The sequence below is a fragment of the Emys orbicularis genome, chromosome 1 (assembly GCF_028017835.1).
Source record: "Emys orbicularis isolate rEmyOrb1 chromosome 1, rEmyOrb1.hap1, whole genome shotgun sequence".
Lineage (NCBI taxonomy): Eukaryota > Metazoa > Chordata > Testudines > Emydidae > Emys > Emys orbicularis.
Genome location: NC_088683.1, coordinates 350,933,827 through 350,959,156, shown reverse-complemented (window position 1 = coordinate 350,959,156; position 25,330 = coordinate 350,933,827).

Sequence of the window (25,330 nt, the reverse complement as noted above, 5' to 3'; positions counted from 1 at the left end):
CTCCAGCTCGGCGAGAGGCGCAGGCAGAGTCGACGAGGGAGCGGCAGCAGTCAACTCACCGCGGTGAAGACACCATGGTAAGTCGATCTAAGTACATTGACTTCAGCGACGTTATTCATGTAGCTGAAGTTTCGTTACTTAGATCGATCCCCCCCCCACCCCCAGTGTAGACCAGGGCTAAGACATGGGAGGTAATTGTCCTGCTGTACTTGTCACTGGTGAAGACTCAGCTGGAATACTGTGTCCAGTTCTGCATGCCATACTTTAGGAAAGATGTGGATAAATTGGAGACAGTCCAGAAGAGCAACAACAACAACAACAACAAAAAAGGTTTAGAAAACCTGACCTATGATTGAGAGGGGATCTGATAACAGGCTTCAGATATATTAAGGGCTACTATAAAGAGAACGTTGATCAGTTATTCTCTGTGTCCACTGGAGGTAGAACAAGAAATGATGGGCTTAATCTGCAGCAAGGGAGTTTTAGGTTAGATATTAGGAAAATCTTTCTAACTATATGGAGAATTAAATTCTGGAGTAGGCTTCCCAGGGAGGCTATGAAATCCTCATCATTGGAAGTTTTAAAACACCTGCCATAGATGGTCTAGATTTACTTGGTCCTGCCTCTGCAGGGAGATGGACTTGATGACGTCTTAAGGTCCTTGCTAGTACTACATTTTCATGATTCTGTGATGTAGTCATATTAAAACGTATATTGTTTGCTTGCACCAAGTTTACTGAGCTATCCAGATTGCTCTGTATCAGTGACCTGTCCTCTTCATTATTTCTCACGCTCTCCCAATTTTTGTGTCATCTGTAAACTTTATCAGTGGTGATTTTAAATTTTCTTCCACGTCATGAATAAAAATGTTAAATAGCCTAGGGTCAAGAACCTATCCTTGTGGGACCCTACTAGAAACACTCCCATTTGATGATGATTCCCCACTTAAAATTATATTTTGAGACCTATCCATTAGCCAGCTTTTAATCCATTTAATAGGTGCCATGTTCATTTTATAGCTTTTTAGTTTTTTAATCAAAATGTCATGCAATACAAAGTCAAATGTCTTACAGAAATCTATCATGTCAACACTATTACCTTTATCAACCAAACTTGTAATCTCATAAAAATAGGTTGTCAAGTTAGTTTGACAGGATCAATTTTCCATAAATCCATGCTGATTGGCTTTAGTTATAGAAACTTCATTTAATTCTTTACTTATTGAGTCCTGCATCAGCTGCTCCATTATCTTGCCCAGGCTCAATGTCAAATTTACAAGACTATAATTACCCAAATCATCCTATTTACCCTTTTTAAATATTGGGACAAGATTAGCTTTCTTCCAGTCTTCTGGAACTTCCTCTGTGTTCCGAGACCTACAGAAAAATTATTTGTAATGGGCCAGTGAGTTCCTCAGACAACTCTTTTTAAAAAAAATTGCACAAGTTATCTGGACCTGTTGATTTAAAAATTTCAAACTTTTCTAAAATCTGCCTGACATACTGGTGGAATGGAAAAAAGTATTACCATATGACATGACTACATCATCTGTTTTTTCCCCAAATATAGAACAGAAATGTCTATTGAGCACTTCTGCCATTTCTGCATTATTATTGGTGATTCTACCATTTCCATGTAGTAATGGACCAATACCATTCTCTACTGTAGCTATTCCCTCCTTCAGTGGGACATGAGCACTTATCTCTGTTAGGCTCCCTTGATAATCCCAGCAGTATACTTACTAAAGTACCCAGCTGATATCAGTGGAACAACTCATGTGAATAAGGACTGGGAGGGGTTGCAAGTGCTTTGGAGGATAGGATTAAAACTCAAAATGATCTGGACAAACTGGAGAAATGGTCTGAAGTAAATAGGATAAAATTCAATAAGGACAAATGCAAAGTACTCCATTTAAGAAGGAACAATCCGTTTCACACAGACAAAATGGGAAATGACTGCCTAGGAAATAGTACTGCGGAAAGGGATCTGGGGGTTATAGTGGACCACAAGGTAAATATGAGTCAACAGTATAACACTGTTGCAAAAAAAGCAAACATCATCCTGGAATGTATTATCAGGAGTGTTGTAAGCAAGACATGAGAAGTAATTATTCTGCTCTACTCCACACTGATTAGGCCTCAACTGGAGTACTGTGTCCAGTTCTGGGCACCACATTTCAGGAAAGATGTGGACAAATTGGAGAAATTCCAGAGAAGAGCAACAAAAATGATTAAAGGTCTCGATAACATGACCTATGAGGGAAAATAGAAGAAATTGGGTTTGTTTAGTCTGGAGACGAGAAGACTGAGAGGGACATGATAACAGTTTTAAGTACATAAAAGGTCGTTACAAGGAGGAGGGAGAAGAATTGTTCTTCTTAACCTCTGATAATAGGACAAGAAGCAATGGGCTTAAATTGCAGCGAGAGCGGTTTAGGTTGGACGTTAGTAAAAACTTCCTAATTGTCAGGGTGGTTAAGCACTGGAATAAATTATCTAGGGAGGTTGTGGAATCTCCATCATTGGAGATTTTTAAGAGCAGGTTAGACAAACACCTGCCAGGGGTGGTCTAGATCAGGGATCTCAAACTCAAATGACCACAAGGGCCACATGAGGACTAGTACATTGGCCCAAGGGCCGCATCACTGACACCCCCCCGCGCTGCCCCCGGCCCTGCCCCCACTCCACCCCTTCCATGAGGCCCCGCCCCTGCCCCGCCTCTTCCCACCCATTCTGGCACTAGAAAAGGCACTAGAAAAGGTTCAGAAAAGGGCAACTAAAATGATTAAGGGTTTGGAATGGGTCCCATATGAGGAGAGATTAAAGAGGCTAGGACTCTTCAGCTTGGAAAAGAGGAGACTAAGGGGGGATATGATAGAGGTATATAAAATCATGAGTGATGTGGAGAAAGTGGATAAGGAAAAGTTATTTACTTATTCCCATAATACAAGAACTAGGGCTCATCAAATGAAATTAATAGGCAGCAGGTTTAAAACAAATAAAAGGAAGTTCTTCTTCACGCAGCGCACAGTCAACTTGTAGAACTCCTTACCTGAGGAGGTTGTGAAAGGCTAGGACTATAACAGAGTTTAAAAGAGAACTGGATAAATTCATGGTGGTTAAGTCCATTAATGGCTATTAGCCCGGACGGGTAAGGAATGGTGTCCCTAGCCTCTGTCTGTCAGAGGGTGGAGATGGATGGCAGGAGTGAGATCACTTGATCATTGCCTGTTAGGTTCACTCCCTCTGGGACACCTGGCATTGGCCACTGTCGGTAGACAGGATACTGGGCTAGATGGACCTTTGGTCTGGCCCGATACGGCCTTTCTTATGTTCTTATGTTCTTATGTTCCCTGCCCCCATTCTAATCCCTTCCCCAAAGTCCCCACCCCAACTCCACCCCCTCCCTGACCCTATTCCAACCCCTTCCCCAAATCCCCTCCCCTGCCCCGCCTCTTCCCCTGAGCATGCGGCTCCCCGCTCCTCCCCCTCCCTCCTGGAAAGCGCTAAGTGTCGCCAAACAGCTGTTTGGCAGCAGGAAGCGCCTGGAGGTAGGCAGAAGAGCGGGGACATGGCACACGGGAGGGGAGGGGAGGGGAGGAGAGGGGGGGCGGCGGGTGAGGGGAGCTTGGTGGGCCACAGCAAATAACTCCACGGGCTGCGTGTTTGAGACCCCTGGTCTAGATAATACTTAGTCCGGCCATGAGTGCAGGATACTGGACTAGATGACCTCTCGAGGTCCCTTCCAGTCCTATGATTCTACGACTTCAAAGTACTGGCTGAGGCGTCACAGTCAGAGACCTCTCCTACTTCTTCCACAGTCCTTACCCTTTTGGATCATCTTCCATTTTGCAGTATACATATAAAATCTAGCAATCTCAGTATTTGATAATTTGCCTGGCAGCATCATAAGCATGTTATTACTTGGGAATAGATGGTATTTAGCAAGGTGAATACTATATCCTGCTACTAAATTTCTGTTAGCATTCCACACTTCACTTTCTAAAGATATTATTGACATTTTCCCCCACATACTTTCAAAGTGAGGGTATATGAATGTCATCGTAGGGAGGTTGTGTATTTAACCTACTAGACACATTTTCTCTCTAACACTGAACATTAATAATTTACCCTCTAAGTTATTAGAATAGCATCAAATTCTACTCATATTTGCAAGATTTATATATGACAGCTAGTTTTCCAAGTCACTTTCATGAGCAAAGTTCTTTGAATATGTTCTATAAGTAAGGAATTTTGCTTCTCTAAAATTATGAATAAGTTATTTTAATACCTATATTTGAGTGTACAGTAAAAATTGTATTTATGAAAATTAGTGGCTGACAGAGGCCTATGAGTCAAAAGCCACACCAAAAGTTAAACTTTTTTTTAAAAGTTTGGATAGAGTGTGATCCAACTGCCTAATGACATCATATTTTTTTCTCCATGCTTAGGGTCCCTTTTACAATCTATGTTTTAAAAGTCAAGATGAAAGTCAAGTTACACTTATGTCTACTGATTTTTTGGTAAGGAAGGTGGGTTATGGTTGTATGGTTTCACCCCACAGTTTCATTTGCACTTTACGGCAGACCAACATATTTTGGATGTTTTTGTTTCTAGCTCATGAACATGCTTCTAAAACATCCAACCCTGGTTTCAGTCTCACTCTCCCTAGGTCAGGAAACGAGGCAAACACTGTGTTTAGAAAAAAATCTCAGGAGTGTGGGATCATAGAATCATAGAATCATAGAATATCAGGGTTGGAAGGGACCTCAGGAGGTCATCTAGTCCAACCCCCTGCTCAAAGCAGGACCAATTCCCAACTAAATCATCCGAGCCAGGGCTTTGTCAAGCCGGGCCTTAAAAACCTCCAAGGAAGGAGACTCCACCACCTCCCTAGGTAACGCATTCCAGTGCTTCACCACCCTCCTAGTGAAATAGTGTTTCCTAATATCCAACCTAGACCTCCCCCACTGCAACTTGAGACCATTGCTCCTTGTTCTGTCATCTGCCACCATTGAGAACAGCCGAGTTCCATCCTCTTTGGAACCCCCCTTCAGGTAGTTGAAGGCTGCTATCAAATCCCCCCTCATTCTTCTCTTCTGGAGACTAAACAATCCCAGTTCCCTCAGCCTCTCCTCATAAGTCATGCGCTCCAGACCCCTAATCATTTTTGTTGCCCTCCGCTGGACTCTTTCCAATTTTTCCACATCCTTCTTGTAGTGTGGGGCCCAAAACTGGACACAGTACTCCAGATGAGGCCTCACCAATGTCGAATAAAGGGGAACGATCACGTCCCTCGATCTGCTGGCAATGCCCCTACTTATACAGCCCAAAATGCCGTTAGCCTTCTTGGCAACAAGAGCACACTGTTGACTCATATCCAGCTTCTCATCCACTGTGACCCCTAGGTCCTTTTCTGCAGAACTGCTACCTAGCCACTCGGTCCCTAGTCTGTAGCAGTGCATAGGATTCTTCCGTCCTAGGTGCAGGACTCTGCACTTGTCCTTGTTGAACCTCATCAGGTTTCTTTTGGCCCAATCCTCTAATTTGTCTAGGTCCCTCTGTACCCTATCCCTACCCTCTAGTGTATCTACCATGCCTCCTAGTTTAGTGTCATCGGCAAACTTGCTGAGAGTGCAGTCCACACCATCCTCCAGATCATTAATAAAGATATTAAACAAAACCGGCCCCAGGACCGACCCTTGGGGCACTCCGCTTGAAACTGGCTGCCAACTAGACATGGAGCCATTGATCACTACCCGTTGAGCCCGACGATCTAGCCAGCTTTCTATCCACCTTACAGTCCATTCATCCAGCCCATACTTCTTTAACTTGGCAGCAAGAATACTGTGGGAGACCGTATCAAAAGCTTTGCTAAAGTCAAGGAATAACACATCCACTGCTTTCCCCTCATCCACAGAGCCAGTTATCTCATCATAGAAGGCAATTAGGTTAGTCAGGCACGACTTCCCCTTGGTGAATCCATGCTGACTGTTCCTGATCACTTTCCTCTCCTCTAAGTGTTTCATAATTGATTCCTTGAGGACCTGCTCCATGATTTTTCCAGGGACTGAGGTGAGGCTGACTGGCCTGTAGTTCCCCGGATCCTCCTTCTTCCCTTTTTTAAAGATGGGCACTACATTAGCCTTTTTCCAGTCATCCGGGACCTCCCCCGATCGCCATTAGTTTTCAAAAATAATCTCAAAGTAAAGGCCAGATCTGGTACTTCAGTGGCTCTCACACTCAGCAGTTAGAAGTCAAACACTCAAAAGTTGTCTCTCTTGAAAAGTCCAGGGGTGCAAATTTTCACAAGCACCACCTGGCTTTGGATATGTCTACAGTTAAAACGTTACAGTGGCACAGCTGTACTGCTGAAGTGCTTCCGTGTAGACACTACCTATGCCGACATAATCCACCTCCCCATGAGGTAGTAGCTAGGTCAAGGGAAGAATTCTTCCATCAACCTTGTGCTGTCTACACCAGGGGTCAGGTTGGCTTAACTATGCTGCTCAGGGGTGTACATTTTTCACTCCCCTGAGCAACGTAGCTAAGCCGAATTAATTTTCTAGCATACACCAGGTTTCAGTCATTTAGGCTCAGCTCATCAAAGGTAGTTAGCTGCCCAATTCCCATTAATTTAAATCGGAGCTCTGTGCCTAAATACCTTTGAACATCTGGGCCTTAGGGCCTTTTAAGTCCTGCTCGCCCGACAAAGACTGGAAATCTGACCTCCAAAAGTCGACAAAGGTGAAGGAAAATTTGGACTGAAAACTTCTTAGCAGGGAGCTCAATTAAAAAAGCAAAAAAAAAGCAGTAGAAGCATCATTGTGTGAGGCATTTTACAATGGGACTGGGAAATGCACTGTCAAGAGCAGTCCTGCAAGCTTAGGGGAAGGACTGGCTGAACTGGTAGGTATTTTCCATCACCAGCTTCTGAGAGGTAGGAAAAACATGATCCTCTTCAATGATGATCTTAGTCCGAACAGAACTAGAGAGTACATGCTCCTCGGACTAGTTCATATTTGTAGGTATGAAAAGAAGCAGTGGCAGGCTATTTTATAAACAAAAAGAGCCAGACTGTTGGTGCCCCAATGTGGACGAGGATACAAAGGACCTCTCCACTACCCTATGCAGAGGGTAACTCTTGCCACTTGGTGGACTGGGAGCACAGACACTGTACAGTGATAGGACAAGATGTCCTAAAAGGGTTAAGGGGGGTTGCAATGTCCACAGCCCCATCGCACTTCCAAACTGAGCAGCAGCCTGAGTGCGGGCAGAGTAGAGTACATGCTACCCACTTCCAAAATGTGGCAGAGTTCCCACTATAACATTCCCCACAAGGAATTCTGGCTCACTCAGGCAGAATTTGCCATGGGCCTGACAGGAAAGTTATCCCTTCCCTGAATCCTAGCACAGGGCTGTGTCTGAAAGGCACAGTTTAACCAATACTGCATAAGACTCTCACTCCATAACTAGATGGGAATGCTGGCCAGGGCACCAATTAGTTGCTTTGTCAGATGGGCTCGGAGGCAGTTACAAGTTAATGTACTTGCTGTTTCTATTCCAGACTCACTGTTTTCTGAAAAAATGTTAAAGGAAAATAAAAACATTCCACCATATTTAACCAGACCAAACCCACTGCAAATCCAGTTCTCTGTTGGCTTGGATTTTACTCTCTTGCCAGCTCACCATGCTGCTGCCCTCTGAGAGCTTGAGTTACCATGGTTTTCTTTTTCTAATGAACAAAAGCCATACAAAAACACATCATATTTGACAAGGGCAGCCTCTGAAAGATTGGCTGGAAATATCAATAGTTTTCTCTTATGTATAAGGGAGCTATGGGTGGAGAGAGAGGAAGAAATACAGTACCTTACAAAACAAATCAAATGTCCCAATACATTTCCCAAACTCAGCCAAGCTAGTCCCAAGATCCCAGACTAGCAGTTAGGCCAGTATTCAGGCAGACAGCTATTTGCATCTGAGGTAATAGCACACTGATAGAGAATGAGAAAGAAAAAATAAGCATAACCAGATTACAGTGCATGCAACCAGAACATTCTTTCCCAACCATCCATATATGGTGTAAACAGGAGATTTAGACAAATACATACTACAGCTGCTCACACTTGACCTATGCAAGAGCGTGGGATTGCATCTGCAAACCCAGCATTTTCCAGAAGTGAGAACAAGCTGATCCATAAAGGGGTACATTTGGGGATCCAGCTGGAGAAATGGCCAACCCTCTCTATCACAAATGTCAGTGCTGGTAAGAGATCAGTCCTACAGAGCTACTGAAGCCAGCACCTATCAGGCACGATTGAGCCTACAGTTTAGCCTCACTGTTTAGCAAACTGGACAGCAGGACTTTAATCCAACCCCAGCACTCCTAGGTTTGGATGCTGGATGTTCTACAGTAGTCATTGCTGGTGCTTGTTCCTATTCATAAAGCACTTAGTAGGAATGGGTCATCCCAGCATTCAGACTCCATCTCCTTACGGATATTTGTTTCCTGTAATTGGCCAAATTATTGAGTGGAAGTATTAGGGAGTTGTATGCACCTGCAAAACCAGGGTGGCTTGTAGAGAGGCATTATGCCAATGATGAGGTAATGCCTCCTAGGTACTGGGAGGAATATGCTGAGTAATTTGCTACACTCATATAACAGGTAGAGGGAGCATTCTCCCCAGAGCTACCCTTTGGGTTGCAATGGGACTATGGCCAATTTTAGACATAGCCAAGAACAGATGAACAAAGATGTTCTTGTGAGTAGAGCCCAGGGCTAGGACTCAGGAGTAGGGTCAAAAGATGTTCCCTCATAACTGCTTTTCAACAGAAAATTGGGTTTTCAACTAGCTGAAGTTTAAAGTGAGGCTCTACTTTTAAAGGTGACTGTAAAATTGGCACCATGAAGTTTTCATCTTTATTCTCTCCTAGCGATTCTGTATCAGTTTTATTCCATTTACAAGTAAAAAGATTTTTTTCCCTCTAACTGCCAACCCTGCCAACACACACTGGGATCTGACAGACAAGCTGTGTTCTTTCTGGACTGAGCATCATGACCAGAAATAAAGATTTTTTTTCTAGGAGGTCTCTATTAGTTGCTAGAGCATGAGTCACACAGGTATGTGTCACATGTGGCTCAGCTCGCTACCTAGTCTCACTTACATCTATGTCCTGGGAGCTCAATTGTCTGTCCAGTCACTCTGCCCCCCATTTATGCTTCTGCTTTCTTCAATGTCTGCCTCATTTCTGGGCTAATGGTTAAGGCACTAGACTAATATTCAGAGGAGTTAGAGATAATTCCCAGCTCTGCCTCAGATATATTGGGTCATTTAACCTCTCTGTGCCTCAGTTCCCCATCTCTGAAATGGTGACTCTAATTGCTTCCCTGCCTCGCAAAGTTAATTAATGTAAGGCTAAATCCATACATATTTGGAAGGCAGCTTCCTTATCAGAGAAACTTTTCCTGCATCTGCATCTGAAATTTCCCAATATTTAGCACAGGTTCAAATTGGGGGTGGGGAGGAAGGAGCAATTCAAATGTGTCTCTCATTACAATTATCGTGAACTTCAAAACTGTTCAGCTCAAAGTAGAAAAAAGTTTGGGAAAGTATCTCGAGCCTTCCAGAGGAGAATCTCTGTTGTGAGAGGGTGTGGCCTCCCTCCAAGACCGATGGGGATGGACTACACCACTCCTTGCGGTGGGCGGAGCTGAACCAGCCATTGCCCCCTCCCCCCCACCAGAAGCAGAGGGGCGGGACAGGAAATGTAAAAGGCAGGCCCTACAGCTCATTTGTGTCAGAGCTAGGGAAAGGAGCAGACGTTCCTTGCCCACTGCCAAGCTCTGTGCCAGAGACCAAGCTCTAGAGTACCAAGGACCCAGGGAGGTGCCAGGACTGCTGACTGACCAGTACCCAGGGGAGCTACTGGGACTGCCGCTGGCCGTGTATCCCAGGGAGATAGAGGAACGCCAGGAGACATAAGCATATTCAGAAGGGGTAGTAGGAAGTAGCTCAGGGACACCAGACATTAGTCTGATTGTGTTGCCAGAGTCTAGTTCAGCGTGTTTCAGTGGGATCCCCACTGACTCAGTGGCAGAACCCTCTGCCACTGTCAAGGCCCTAGGCTGGGACCCGATGGAGTAGGGTGGGTCTGGGTCCCCCTACCTCCTTTTGCCAGACTCACTCCTGGAGTGGCAGCCTACCCACCTTAGGCTGGGCGGCCTGTGTTTGTCTGCCCCAGCCAGAGAGCTGGGCCTCAGATGGCTTGTTACTCTGCCCTACCCAGAGGGTCAGAGCCCTTAGACTGCTAATTCCCCTGCTGAGCACTGCAGTTATAGGCTCAATGTAGAGAGGGGGCATGGCCTCCCTCCAAGACTGATGGGGAGAGATGGCCATTCACATATCCAGTGCACTTCACTTTCTAGTTCTATAAGATATTATATGTATTACAATAGCACCCCAGATCCTATCAGGAATAAAACCTACCTGTCCCCGTTGTGTCAGGCACATGCTGGTTGCACATGTAATAGTGCCTACCCCAAAGATTTTGAAGTTTTAGCATATGATGAAAGGCAATAGGAGGAGAGGACAAACTGGGAGTGGAGGATAAGGCAGTATCAGTGAAACTAACATTTGGTACAGTGAGAAACCCTCTCTGTATGGAAACCAGTCAATTCACAGAGCAAGGTTATCACCTCCTGATTCATGTTAGAAATCTCAGGACACTCTGCAATGTTTTTCCATAGTGTGATTTTGGATTAAAACATTAGACACATCCTGAAAAGAATCACTAAGTGAAACAGATGTTGGACTTTCCTTTATTAACATATCAATCAATAAGCATAAAAGAACAGATTCAATAAGAGCAACAGAAGCCTTATAAAGCAGATATTTTAATTGCAGTTTCAATTAAAATGATATTTCAGCACTGGACGGCCTCTTGCATATGCATCACTAGCTTAAGTCCATCCTTTGATACGTCAGAAAGAGCACATTCCTACAAAATTGATACAAGTGGTCCATTTTTAATGTGCCCAACCTAGCAAAATAAGTTGAGAAAATCACAGTCAACGACGATAGTGGATGTTGCCCTCTATTGCTTTTGCTGTGTTCCACTGGTTTTATCATGAGTAACTTAGAGGGACAGGATTTTTCTGTTCAGAATCTTCCTCTATGGAACTCTCTCTGGGATGATGGTTGGTGGTATTCTTTCATCACTGTATTCATGGCCCAGTGCAAAGCCTTTCTGTTCAGGCCCTTGACCATTTTATATTCCTCTCTTCATTAAAACTTACTAAGAGGTTTAATGATTGTTTGTGCATGTTGATGCAGGTATTAAGCCAATAGGTGCTTTAGATAGAGTCTAGACAAACAAACGTGTGAACTTAGGGGAGCTGTGAGGATATATTTAGTTTTAAATTATTAGCCCTGGAGACTTCAGATGCCACCAGTCATGCTGGAGAAGAATGTCTTTCTTCCAGGTGCTCAAGGATATTCAGTGGCCTTTACGCTGCCGTGTGCTATCAGTGGAAGGTTAAAGTTTGAAGGTTGCAATATTCCTATTAAAGGGACATAGGGCTGGAAAGGTGTGACAGGTTGGATCACAGAAACCCCCTTGGGAGCTGCCACCCGATGTGCCAAGACTACTTCTACCCCTGCTTTCCCTGCCAGCTCGGGACCCCAGCACCCTGTCTTGCTGAACCAGACTCTCCCGTCTGCTCGAACAAAGACCCAGGGTCTGAATTACTTGCCCCAAAGCTGAAGGTTTACCTGAAAGCAGCTAACAGAAGTGTTCCTGTCTTTAACACTCAGATGCCCAACTCCCAATGGGGTCTAAACCCCAAATAAATCCGTTTTACCCTGTATAAAGCTTATACCGGGTAAACTCATAAATTGTTCGCCCTCTATAACACTGATAGAGAGATATGCACCGTTGTTTGCTCCCCCAGGTATTAATACATACTCTGAGTTAATAAGTAAAAAGTGATTTTATTAAATACAGAAAGTAGGATTTAAGTGGTTCCAAGTAGTAACAGACAGAACAAAGTAAGTCACCAAGCAAAATAAAATGAAATGCGCAAATCTATGTCTAATCAAACTGAATACAGATAATCTCATCCTCAGAGAGATGCTTCATTAAGTTTTTTCTTCAGACTGGACACTTTCCAGGCCTGGGCACAAGTCTTTCCCCTGGTACAGCTCTTGTTCCAGCTCAGGTGGTAGCTAGGGGATTATTCATGATGGTTCCTCCCCTTAGCCAGCTGAAGACCAAATGGAGGGGTCTCCCAGAGGTTTAAATAGACTTTCTCTTGTGGGTGGAGACCCCCTCCTCACTCCTATGCAAAGTCTAGCTCCAAGATGGAATTTAGGAGTCACCTGGGCAAGTCACATGTCCATGCATGACTCACAGTTTTTACAGGTAACATCCATTGTTTACATGCTACCTTGAATGTCCTCAAGTAGACTTCTTATGTGGATTGGATTCCAAGATCCATTGTCCTTTAAGTGTTTCTTGATTTGGTACTTAATTTCAACATTCCTTTCTCCAGGAACTGACCAAATGTTCTACTAAGGTTATTTAGAAACCAAGCCAGTACAAAGACAACATTCATAACTTTGAATACAAAAATGATACCTGCATACAAATAGGATTAATACATTCAGTAGATTATAACCTTTATGGAGATATGTTACATGGCATATGTAGCATAAAACACATTCTAAGCATATTTCCATAAAGCCTTATGGGCGGTACCGTCACAGATATTCCTATTCATAGATTCTAGGACTGGAAGGGACCTCGAGAGGTCATCGAGTCCAGTAACCTGCCCTCATGGCAGGACCAAATACTGTCTAGACCATCCCTGATAGATATTTATCTAACCTACTCTTAAATATCTCCAGAGATGGAGATTCCACAACCTCCCTAGGCAATTTATTCCAGTGTTTAACCACCCTGACAGTTAGGAACTTTTTCCTAATGTCCAACCTAAACCTCCCTTGCTGCAGTTTAAGCCCATTGCTTCTTGTTCTATCTTTAGAGGCTAAGGTGAACAAGTTTTCTCCCTCCTCCTTATGACACCCTTTTAGATACCTGAAAACTGCTATCATGTCCCCTCTCAGTCTTCTCTTTTTCAAACTAAACAAACCCAATTCTTTCAGCCTTCCTTCATAGGTCATGTTCTCAAGACCTTTAATCATTCTTGTTGCTCTTCTCTGGACCCTCTCCAATTTCTCCACATCTTTCTTGAAATGCGGTGCCCAGAACTGGACACAATACTCCAGTTGAGGCCTAACCAGCGCAGAGTAGAGCGGAAGAATGACTTCTCGTGTCTTGCTCACAACACACCTGTTAATACATCCCAGAATCATGTTTGCTTTTTTTGCAAAAGCATCACACTGTTGACTCATATTTAGCTTGTGGTCCACTATAACCCCTAGATCCCTTTCTGCCGTACTCCTTCCTAGACAGTCTCTTCCCATTCTGTATGTGTGAAACTGCTTTTTCCTTCCTAAGTGGAGCACTTTGCATTTGTCTTTGTTAAACTTCATCCTGTTTACCTCAGACCATTTCTCCAATTTGTCCAGATCATTTTGAATTATGACCCTGTCCTCCAAAGCAGTTGCAATCCCTCCCAGTTTGGTATCATCCGCAAACTTAATAAGCGTACTTTCTATGCCAATATCTAAGTCCTTGATGAAGATATTGAACAGAGCCGGTCCCAAAACAGACCCCTGCGGTACCCCACTCGTTATGCCTTTCCAGCAGGATTGGGAACCATTAATAACAACTCTCTGAGTATGGTTATCCAGCCAGTTATTCACCCACCTTATAGTAGCCCCATCTAAATTGTATTTGCCTAGTTTATCGATAAGCTTATCATGCGAGACCGTATCAAATGCCTTACTAAAGTCTAGGTATACCACATCCACAGCTTCTCCCTTATCCACAAGACTCGTTATCCTATCAAAGAAAGCTATCAGATTGGTTTGACATGATTTGTTCTTTACAAATCCATGCTGGCTATTCCCTGTCACCTTACCACCTTCCAAGTGTTTGCACATGATTTTCTTAATTACTTGCTCCATTATCTTCCCTGGCACAGAAGTTAAACTAACTGGTCTGTAGTTTCCTGGGTTGTTTTTATTTCCCTTTTTATAGATGGGCATTATATTTGCCCTTTTCCAGTCTTCTGGAATCTATCCCGTCTCCCATGATTTTCCAAAGTTAATAGCTAGAGGCTCAGATACCTCCTCTATTAGCTCCTTGAGTATTCTAGGATGCATTTCATCAGGCCCTGGTGACTTGCAGGCATCTAATTTTTCTAAGTGATTTTTAACTTGTTCTTTTTTTATTTTATCTGCTAAACCTACCCCCTTCCCATTAGCATTCACTAGGTTAGGCATTCCTTCAGACTTCTTGGTGAAGACCGAAACAAAGAAGTCATTAAGCATCTCTGCCATTTCCAAGTTTCCTGTTACTGTTTCTCCCTCTTCACTGAGCAGTGGGTCTACCCTGTCTTTGGTCTTCCTCTTGCTTCTAATGTATTGATAAAAAGTCTTCTTGTTTCCCTTTATTCCTGTAGCTAGTTTGAGTTCATTTTGTGCCTTTGCCTTTCTAATCTTGCCCCTGCATTCCTGTGTTGTTTGCCTATATTCATCCTTTGTAATCTGTTCTAGTTTCCATTTTTTATATGACTCCTTTTTATTTTTTAGATCATGCAAGATCTCGTGGTTAAGCCAAGGTGGTCTTTTGCCACATTTTCTATCTTTCCTAACCAGCGGAATAGCTTGCTTTTGGGCCCTGAATAGTGTCCCTTTGAAAAACTGCCAACTCTCCTCAGTTGTTTTTCCCCTCAGTCTTGATTGCCATGGGACCTTATCTATCAGCTCTCTGAGCTTACCAAAATCTGCCTTCCTGAAATCCATTGTCTCTATTTTGCTGTACTCCCTTCTACCTTTCCTTAGAATTGCAAACTCTATGATTTCATGATCACTTTCACCCAAGCTGCCTTTTACTTTCAAATTCTCAATGAGTTCCTCCCTATTTGTTGAAATCAAGTCTAGAACATCTTCCCCCCTAGTAGTTTTTTCAACCTTCTGAAATAAAAAGTTGTCTGCAACGCAGTCCAAGAATTTGTTGGATAGTCTGTGCCCCGCTGTGTTATTTTCCCAACATATATTTGGATAGTTGAAGTCCCCCATCACCACCAAATCTTGGGCTTTGGATGATTTTGTTAGTTGTTAAAAAAAAGCCTCATCCACCTCTTCCACCTGGTTAGGTGGCCTGTAGTAGACTCCTAGCATGACATCTCCCTTGTTTTTTTACCCCTTTTAGCCTAACCCAGAGACTCTCAACACTTCCGTCTCCTATGTCCATCTCCACCTCAGTCCAAGTGTGTACATTTTTAATATATAAGGCAACACCTCCTCCCTTTTTCCCCTGTCTATCCTTCCTGAGCAAGCTGTACCCATCCACACCAACATTCCAGTCATGTGTATTATCCCACCAAGTTTCAGTTATGCCAACAATGTCATAGTTGTATTTATTTATTAGCACTTCCAGTTCTTCCTGCTTATTACCCATACTTCTCACATTTGTATATAGGCATCTAAGATACTGGTTTGCTCTTGCCTCCCAGTTTTGCCCTGACCCTCCTTTCTCTCTGCCATTATAGCCCATGCTCCCTCTTGTTTCCGACCCATCTCCCAGGTCTCCATGTTCACCACTTACCTGTGGGCTTTGCTCACCTGTCCCCGTCGAAACTAGTTTAAAGCCCTCCTCACTAGGTTAGCCAGTCTGTGTCCAAATAGGGTCTTTCCCCTCCTCGAAAGGTGAACGCCATCTCTGCCTAGCAGTCCTTCCTCGAATAGCATCCTGTGGTCGAGGAAGCCAAAGCCCTCCTGGCGACACCATCTTCGCAGCCAGGCATTCACCTCCATGATGCATCTGTCTCTGCCTGGGCCCCTACCTTTGACAGGAAGAATCAAAGAGAATACCACCTGCACTCCAAACTCCTCCACCCGTACTCCCAGAGCCCTGTAGTCACACTTGATCCGCTCAGTGTCACACCTCGCAGTATCATTTGTGCCCACATGGATGAGTAGCATGGGGTAGTAGTCAGAGGGCTGGATAATCCTCGACAATGCCTCCGTAACATTTTGGATACGGGCCCCCGGCAGGCAGCATACCTCCCGAGATGAAATGTCAGGGTGACAGATGGGCGCCTCCGTCCCCCTCAGCAGAGAGTCTCTGACCACCACTACCCTACGTTTCCTATTCGCAGTGGTGGCAGCAGACCTCCCAGCCTTAGGGGTACGAGGCTTCTCCTCCTTTACTGTAGGGGGTGATTCCTTCTCTCCTGTATCAAGAAGAGCATAACGGTTACCTATTACCACGGTGGGAGGGTTCGGAGCAGGGGTGGAGCACTGCCTGCTGCCAGAAGTAACCAGCTGCCAGTGTCCACCCTGAGCCATCTCCTCTTCCACCAGTGGTGTATCAGCAGTCCTGTGTACTGGGACAGCTACCTCAGCTGTCTCCACATGGACATTGTCCAGGAATTGCTCGTGGATTCGGATGCTCCTCAACCTAGCCACCTCCTCCTGTAGCTCTCCCACCTGCTGCCTGAGAGATTCCACCAGCAGGCACCTTTCACATTGGATGGCCCCCCCCAGCCTGGATATGAGTAAGTGGAAATTGCAAGTTACAGTCTCTGCAAAACCACACCAGGATCTGGGTAGAAGCATCCATGCTCAGGCGCTCTGTCTGGCTACAGGCGCAGGAGACTGGCTGGATCCCCTGACGCTCTACCTCGACCGGGTCCTGCACGAGGGCACGCCCCGCCCACCCTCCACCCCTGGCCCTCCGGACTTTTTCATCGGGCCCCTGTCCCGTGGACCCAACCGGCCCCCCCGCCCCTTCTCCATGAGCCGGCTGCACGACTTGCAGCCGGTTCGTTTCCTGACTGCGCCAAGGAAACATCTATACACGCTCATGCTCCATACTCTTCACTTCCTCACCCTCGTGTCCCGCCCTGATACGAAGTGGCAGGACCTCCTACCACCTGTTGAGGATGAGAAGCCCCGGTGGGCCAGCCTATATTCCACCCTGGTCCCGAGGCCCGCCGGGGATATCAGCTGGCGGCTCCTTTATGGGGCCGTGAGCATGGGCATGTACTTGGCGCGGTTTACCCCTGTCCCAGACACCTGTCCTTTCTGCGGCGTGAGGGAGACCCTGGCTCACGTTTACTTGGAGTGCGCCAGGTTGCAGCCCCTACACCGGCTCCTCACTAATATTATGTTGTGGTTTTGGTTGCACTTTTCCCCTCGCCTTCTTATTTATGCACTCCCTATCCGTGGCCCCACGAAGTCACGGGACCTCCTGGTCAACTTCCTCCTGGCCCTGGCTAAACTGGCCATTTATAAACCAGGGAAAGGAAGTTGGCCGATGGTGGTTCCTGTGACTGTGGGGCCTGTTTCCGATCCTCTGTCCGTTCACGTATCCGGGCAGAGTTCCTCTGGGCAGCGTCCACTGGCTCCCTTGACACCTTTGGGGAGCAGTGGGTGCTGTCCAGGGTTCTCTGCTCGGTGTCCCCATCAGGTTCCCTTCTTTTGACCCTTTGACCGCACTCCTATCCCTGTTATTACTTTAGTTGTCCCCCGTAATCATTTGGGTTTCAGGCCCTGTGGGTCCTCCCCTTAGGCTGGGGGGACCCTTTAGCAGTGGGCGGGCTTACGCCCGCCCACTTCCTGGACCCCAATAGGTACAGGCGCAGGTGGAGGAGACAGAAGCAGTGCTGGAACAGGTGTTGCGGGTCTTCCTAACCATCGTAAGCCTTCCTCTGTCAAACTCCCTCTCAAACTCCTGTCTGCAGCCCCCTGTCCGCTGAAAGGGTTGTTTAAGCAAGAAGTTTTGAATGTAGTTGGTTTATAGGTTTTAAGGGGAATAAAGGGAAAACACATAGAACCAGCAAGGGATCCTCGCCCCCTTCCCGCTCCCCTTCCAAACTCCCTTGCGAAACTCCCTGTTAGCAGCCCCTGTTCGCAAAAGGGACATAGGGCTGCAAAGGACCTTGAGTCCAGTCCCCTGCTGCAGCAGGCAACCCTGTCTCATAATCCCGTTCATATATACACAATACTATATTATATATTGTATGTTCATGACTCTGACACTTAATTTGATTGTAAATTAGATAATCAACTATGTGTGTGCGCATGTATAAAAAAGAAACTGAAGCCTCAAAATACAGATCAGTATTTAGTATTATTATTTGTATTGCCGTAGTGTCTAAGTCATGTACCAGGATGAGCTACAGATGGGGCCTGTCGCCCTACCAAATTCAAGGCTGTGAAAAACGCGTCATGGACCGTGAAATCTGGTCTTGTGTACTTTTACCCTGTAATATACAGATTTCACAGGGGAGCCAGCGTTTCTCAAATTGGGGGTCCTGTCCCAAACGGGAGTCCTAGGGGGCGGTTGCAAGGTTATTGTAGGGGGGGTTGTGGTATTGCCACCCTTAATTCTGTGCTGCCTTCAGAGCTGGGTGGCCAGAGAGTGGCAGCTGCTGGATGAGGGCCCAGCTCTGAAGGCAGCAGCTGAGAAGTAAGAGTAGCAATACCATACCATGCCATCCTTACTTCTGAGCTGCGGCTGGCAGTGGCACTGCCTTCAGAGCTGGGCTCCCAACCAGCAGCTCCAGCGGCCCAGACATAAAGGCAGGGCCGCCGCCAGCAGAACAGAAGTAAGGGTGGCCATACCACGACCCCCCTACAATACCCTTGTGACCCCTCCCCCCACCCACTACTCCCTTTTGGGTCAGGACCCCTACAGTTACAACACCGTGAAATTTCAGATTTAAATATCTTAAATCATGAAATTTATTATTTTTAAAATTCTCTGACTGTGAAATTGACCAAAATGGACCATGAATTTGGTAGGGACCTACCTATAGAGCAACAGCTGCCTACCTGTTGTCAAGCTTTTGGTAGTCATCACAGCAAAGGAGAGTTCGAAGGAGGGATATGAAGGAGAACAATGAGGTGGTTTTACAGATGTTTACAGGGAGCTCCTCCCAACTGTCCAGGGCAGCACGGGAGAAAGCACAAAGGTTCTTGTTTAAAAACTGAACAAATTTCAGTCATTCCCAAATTTGGGGGTGTTTAGATCTGTAATTTTGGGTAAGGCCCATTTCTCAGCTATTTTTATAGATATAGATCTGTACTCGCATATTATAAACAATTTAATAGATCCTTTGAAATAAAAATGTAATTGTATACATTAGAAATGCCTGCTATCATTTATTAATGTTATCACTACCCTTTGGGAGCTGTTAAGATGCAGCCTTGTTGATGCTATTATGTAACAATGCTCTACCCTCCTCTTCATAGCTGTTTTTTTCCATGCGGCTTGCCTTTGCTGATCATTCTTGTAATTAAAGTTTCTTTTGATTCCGTTTGGCACTTCACCATCTGCACATGAGGACACAGTGGAGCTGGCCTGCCTGCAGCTTCATACTGTCCCCTAATTAAACTGAGTTTAAATGGGAGATTCTTCATCACCCTTAATTTCCTGACTAAAAAGCATCTGTGTCTGCACTTGTTTCTGTAGTGACTTCTTAAAGGAGAGGTTTAAAAACAGACAGTGACTCTGTATAAATGAGATTGCAAAGTTTCCTATTTATTCTCTCAGTCACTCCAGAGCAGGTATGCTTAGTATACAAGTCAAGCAATTATTTTTCTAACTGCTAGCGGTGCAGAGCTCACCTGGAATCAGGAAGTCAAGCTGTGTCCCTTGCTTCTGCACTTTCCATCACCACCTCTAATAAAGACTCTGCAGTAGAAATGGTTGAACTTTTTCTGTTTAACCTATTATTATATAAAATATATTATAATATCTAAAAGGGTGTGTATATATATATATATATATATATATATATATATATATATATATATATACACACACACACACACATACATACATACACACACCCTTTTTTCAGTTTATGGCAACTGAAAACTTTTTCATCGACAAAATTTTTTACAAAAATGTTGATCAAATATTTTTAGAGGAAAAGAAATAGTTTCCCATCAGAGCTTTTGTCAGAATTTAGGGCCAAATCCAAAGCCCATTGAAATTAATAGGAGTTTTTCATTAACTTCAGATTTCAGAGTAGCAGCCGTGTTAGTCTGTATCCGCAAAAATAACAGGAGTACTTGTGGCACCTTAGAGACTAACAAATTTATTAGAGCATAAGCTTTCGTGGGCTACAACCCACTTCTTCGGATGCATATATGTTTCACTCTATATGCATCCGAAGAAGTGGGTTGTAGCCCACGAAAGCTTATGCTCTAATAAATTTGTTAGTCTCTAAGGTGCCACAAGTACTCCTGTTATTAACTTCAGAGAGGCCCCTGGCCAGTAATTTTGTAGATGTGGGATCCAGAATGAATCCAGCTCCCTCTTCCACAGCTGTATTGGCAATATAAGTGCAAGTTATTAAGGGAGCAGTGCACGGGGTACAAAGATGCTATTCTGGAGAGGCAGTGTGATCCAAAGGCGCTGGTCTGAGATTCAGGACACCTGGCTTTTAGTCCTCTCTCTGCCACTGAGTTGCTGCATGATGTTGGGCATATCACTTCCCTTCTCTCTGCCTCTAGTTCCTCTCCCACCCTTTGCTGTCTTGTCTATTTAAACTATAATCTCTTACTGTGTGTTTGTACAGTGCCTAGCACAATAGGCCACAGAACTTGTTTGGAGTCACTGGCTAGTCTTGTAATACAAACAATTATATATTCATTTTTCTAACAACTGCACTTTAAAGATCTGCAGGATTTGGAGGTAAAATTCTGAGAGAGCCTTCTGTAGAAGAATAATTGCTGATTCTGTTGCCCATTGCAACAGCCTTTTTGTCTGCTTAAGAACTTTCAGTACAGTTAAAGAGACCATTGCCATCTCCTGCCAGCATACTGAATAAGCAGCTGTACAAGCAGATCATACCTGAAGAATCCAACATGCCTTGCTTTAATGACTGTCATGAGCACATATTCTCCAACGGGAGCTTTTATTTCCTCATATTCTTCTGTCAAAGGACTGGCCAGTCAAATCTGGGCAGTGCACAAAGCAACGGATGTACACAAAGTCCCATCCATCATGCCATCTTTGCCTTCCATCTCATTAGCAACCATGAAACTAGCCAGACAGACCCTAAGATAGGATTCACTACTGTAATTCTCTGTGTTGCAGCTCATCCAGTATGTTACATCCATAGAGATATACTGAACAAAAAGAGTTTCCTGTGTACTCACAACCTGAGACCTAATAGTCTGCTGAATATACTAGTGTCGCCAGATGACAGCAGAGTGGGATGTGCCTTCCACAACCTTGGTAGTGGCCCCACCGGGAAGGGCAAGTGTGTGGATCTGGCTGTGGTGCAGGCATTGCAATCCCCTGAATAGGCTGTAATAATATGCTTGGAATCTTCTGTGTTGCGTCTCTTTCACCTTGCCTACGCTTGTCTACGCTTAAGGTGGCATTCAGGGTATGTGTAGCTACTGGCTGCAGTGTAAGGCTCTGGCTGCAGGGAGCTGTAGGAGCTTTTCCCCACTGCCTCCCTTCCCCCCCCCCCACCCCTGCCCTCCACCAGAGCCTTTCCCCACTGCTGGAATCTTTCTCCGCTGCCTCCCCCCCACCACAGCTTTTCCACACTGCTGGAGTGTTTCACTGCGGCAGTGAAAGGCTCCATCAGCAGGACACTACACTGCTTGGGCCTGTGCAGAGCTGCCTAGGGTGTATATACCCTGGGGGTTCAGGCCTGAAGGGCACTCTACTCCAGTCGCCTAAGCCATGCCTCACCATCTACACTGTTGTTAATACCCATGTTATCTGGGCGTGCAATGTCTGTACTCCACACACTAACGTAAGTGTTGACCTACCCGTTGACAGCTGCCTCTGTGTCAGATACCAAGTTGGGGACATTCAAATAAGAGAGCCAGGACTTCTAGGTTCTATTCCTAGCTGTGGCACTGACTTGAGGGGTAATTTTGAACCATTTCTTTAGCCCATTCTCTTCATTTCAGGCCCCCTGACCTCAGAATTTAAGTCTATGCTGATAGTATAACATCCACCCTTCCCACTTCCCCATTACTGTTAGAGCTAAGAATATACAGTCTGCTGCCAGCTGATGATAGGATTGTTCTCACCTAACCTTTACTCCATGCCAGAGAGCCACTGATTTATATTCCAACTAGCTTCACCTTGAACTCCACTGCACCTTGAACAGTCCCTTGAAATGTATGTCAACTACTTATGCTAAACAACTTGTCCAACCTTGTATTAAGCTGTGACATGCAGAGTATATTTCCCAGACCTGAAGTAGAGCTCTGTGTGAGCGTCAAAGCCTTTCTCTCTCTCTCACATACACACACACACTCTCACACACACAGAAGTTGGTCCGTACCAGGTATTACTTCATCCACCTTGTCTCTCTAATGTCCTGAGACCTACAAAGCTACAACACTGCATTTCAACTAGGTCTTATTTTTTAATTCCAGTCACTAGTGGGAGAAATCTACAGCACCTTCTCCCTTGCCTCCCACAGACAGACCAAAACATATTAACGAAACAGTACATATCAGTGGTCCGGCCTGGAGACCCAGAGGTAGGTTTCCCACTAGATCTTGGGTTCAAAGCACTGGTGGAAAAAGGGGAAAAATTGAGATAGTTCATTTCAGTAAATCAGACCAGTTGATCAGCCAGGAAGGCTGCACCAGTAGTTAGGGCACTAGCCTAGACTTGGGAGACCTGCTTTCAAATCCTACTTCATCCAAGATTTCCAGTGTAACCTTGGACAAGTCACTTAGCTTCTCTGTGCCTCAGTTTCTTATCTGTAAAGTGAGGATAATAGCACTTTCCCACCTCACAGGGGTTTTGTGAGGATAAATACATTAGATTGTAAGGTGCTCCGATACTACAGTAGTGGAGGCCATGTAAGTACCTAAGATAGATAAACAGAGATCATAATGGTCTCTGCTGGTAATAGAATTTATTAACCCCTATGCCCCATGGTGCTGACTGAGCCACTTCAGCTACATCACAGCTGTCTCTACCATAATCCCTCCCACTTCTGCTGTTTTCCCCATAGTCACTGAAAGCCATTCCATGTGGTTTGTGGATCTTGCACAATGCTGAAAGCTGTGGCTTGCTGAAACAATAGCATGAGTGAGCATGGTGAACCTGCTTGTTTAAAGAGCATTCACGTATCAGATGCTACAGTGCTTGGTGTGGGGAAAAAAACAGAAATAGATAGCACCTGATATCTGCAAATCTTGTGAGGGGGAGGGAATTTAAGTTCAGAACCATCAGAGATAATACAGCAGTCAGATAAAATAGCTCTGAGGATGGCCACAAACTGCATAAAAGGTGAAGTGTTGCAAAGGTTGCTTGATCCATGTGTCAAGGACAGAATTAACACCATATTTTACATCATAAAGACATAGATCACTGGTAGGATTCTCTCACAAAGTATTGGGGGCTTTATTAATGTAATTATTCTCCTCCTATTTCCCCAGCTTCTAAACCTAGGAACATCTCATTAAAGTGAGATGCATCAGGGAACGTTGGGGAGTATGGGAGTACAAAAAAAAAACCTCTAGTAGAACAGAAAATGCTACACTGTCACCATCAAGATCATTAACAGCAGAAGCTTCAAATGCTGCAAATATAACAAAGCCGTTTCTGAGTTCTAATGAGCACCCAGATTGCATTTTCTCACTACCTGAGGATGGGTCAAGATGAGGCGGACAAACTCAATAAGCCCCTGCATTGGAGAGAATAGTCATGAAAAGGTCCACAGATGTCAAGGAAAGATGTTTTTTAAGTGGCTTTGGAAGTGAGAACTCAGATAAAGACAGTTCTGGGACAAACAACAAAAAAAGATATAAATTTATCTAGACTGCTTTCCGCAGTGCCCTTGAATAAAAGCCTGAGTGACTTCACGCAAGATTTGAAGAGATGTATATGAAAAGACGACGAAGAACCCAACCAGAATCTCTCTCCTCCCATTCTGGACAGACCATCTGTACATGTTACTTCCTTTTTCTCGGTGCTAGTCGTTTGCATTTCTACAGCATCTTTAATGCAATGACCTCCAGTCACTTCACCAGCATTAATGAATGAAGACTCAATATCTCTGCTCTTGTCCTCTTTCCTCTGCCCAAGAACAGGCTGACTAATGACACCCCTTTGCTTCCTTCATGCTCATCTCTGTGCTTTCTCCCATGTATCTCTGCTACATCCCTCCTGGTTTCCATTAGCCTATAGTCACACCTCCCTCCTCTTCAGAAGGGCTCATGAAGCAGCAGCTACAGTATTTAAGAGTAGTAAAAACAGGATAGTCGGAGCATCCAATCTAGCAGCTCCAGCAGCAGGGGGAGAATCCTGCTGAGTAGCAGCCGGGGCAGCAATAACGGACTGCCCAGCCCCAGGGTTTGGAGCAGGAGGAATAGGACCTGCTCTTAGAACAGCTTGGTAGACCAGAAAGGAGTCTGATGCTAAAGGATACTATGATTAGCCCTCCTGCAGCTCTTTAATACCCTCAACCAGCAGCTCCTAGTCCCTTTGCAGGAGCTTCCCTACTTGTGCAAGCTCCTGCTCTCTTCTCTGTGCGGTGGGGCCCTGCTAAACAAGGGCAAATGCTATGTCACCTATGTGATGCTATATCATGCTGTCTGGAGTAGCTCACAAGTGAGAATACCAACCTCAGGGCAGGCTGTTAAGAAGCAGGGCACAAACCCCAAACTGGCTGTGAGTGCTATATTTAGATTTTTACCAACCAAGTAACAAGTGTAAACCCCTCAGACACTATACCGCCTTACCATGGAGTCACAGACAGTCCCCTTGGACACAGACTGGCTAACCTAGTGAGGAGGGCTTTAAACTAGGTTCGACGGGGACAGGTGAGCAAAGCCCACAGGTAAGTGGGGAACATGGAGACCTGGGAAATGGGTCGAAAACGAGAGGGAGTGTGGGCTATATTGGCAGAGAGAAAGGAGGGTCAGGACAAAACTGGGAGGAAAGATCAAACCAGTATCTTAGATGCCTATATACAAATGCAAGAAGTATGGGTAATAAGCAGGAAGAACTGGAAGTGCTAATAAATAAATACAACTATGACATTGTTGGCATCACTGAAACTTGGTGGGATAATACACATGATTGGAATGTTGGTGTGGATGGGTACAGCTTGCTCAGGAAGGATAGACAGGGGAAAAAGGGAGGAGGTGTTGCCTTATATATTAAAAATGTACACACTTGGACTGAGGTAGAGATGGACA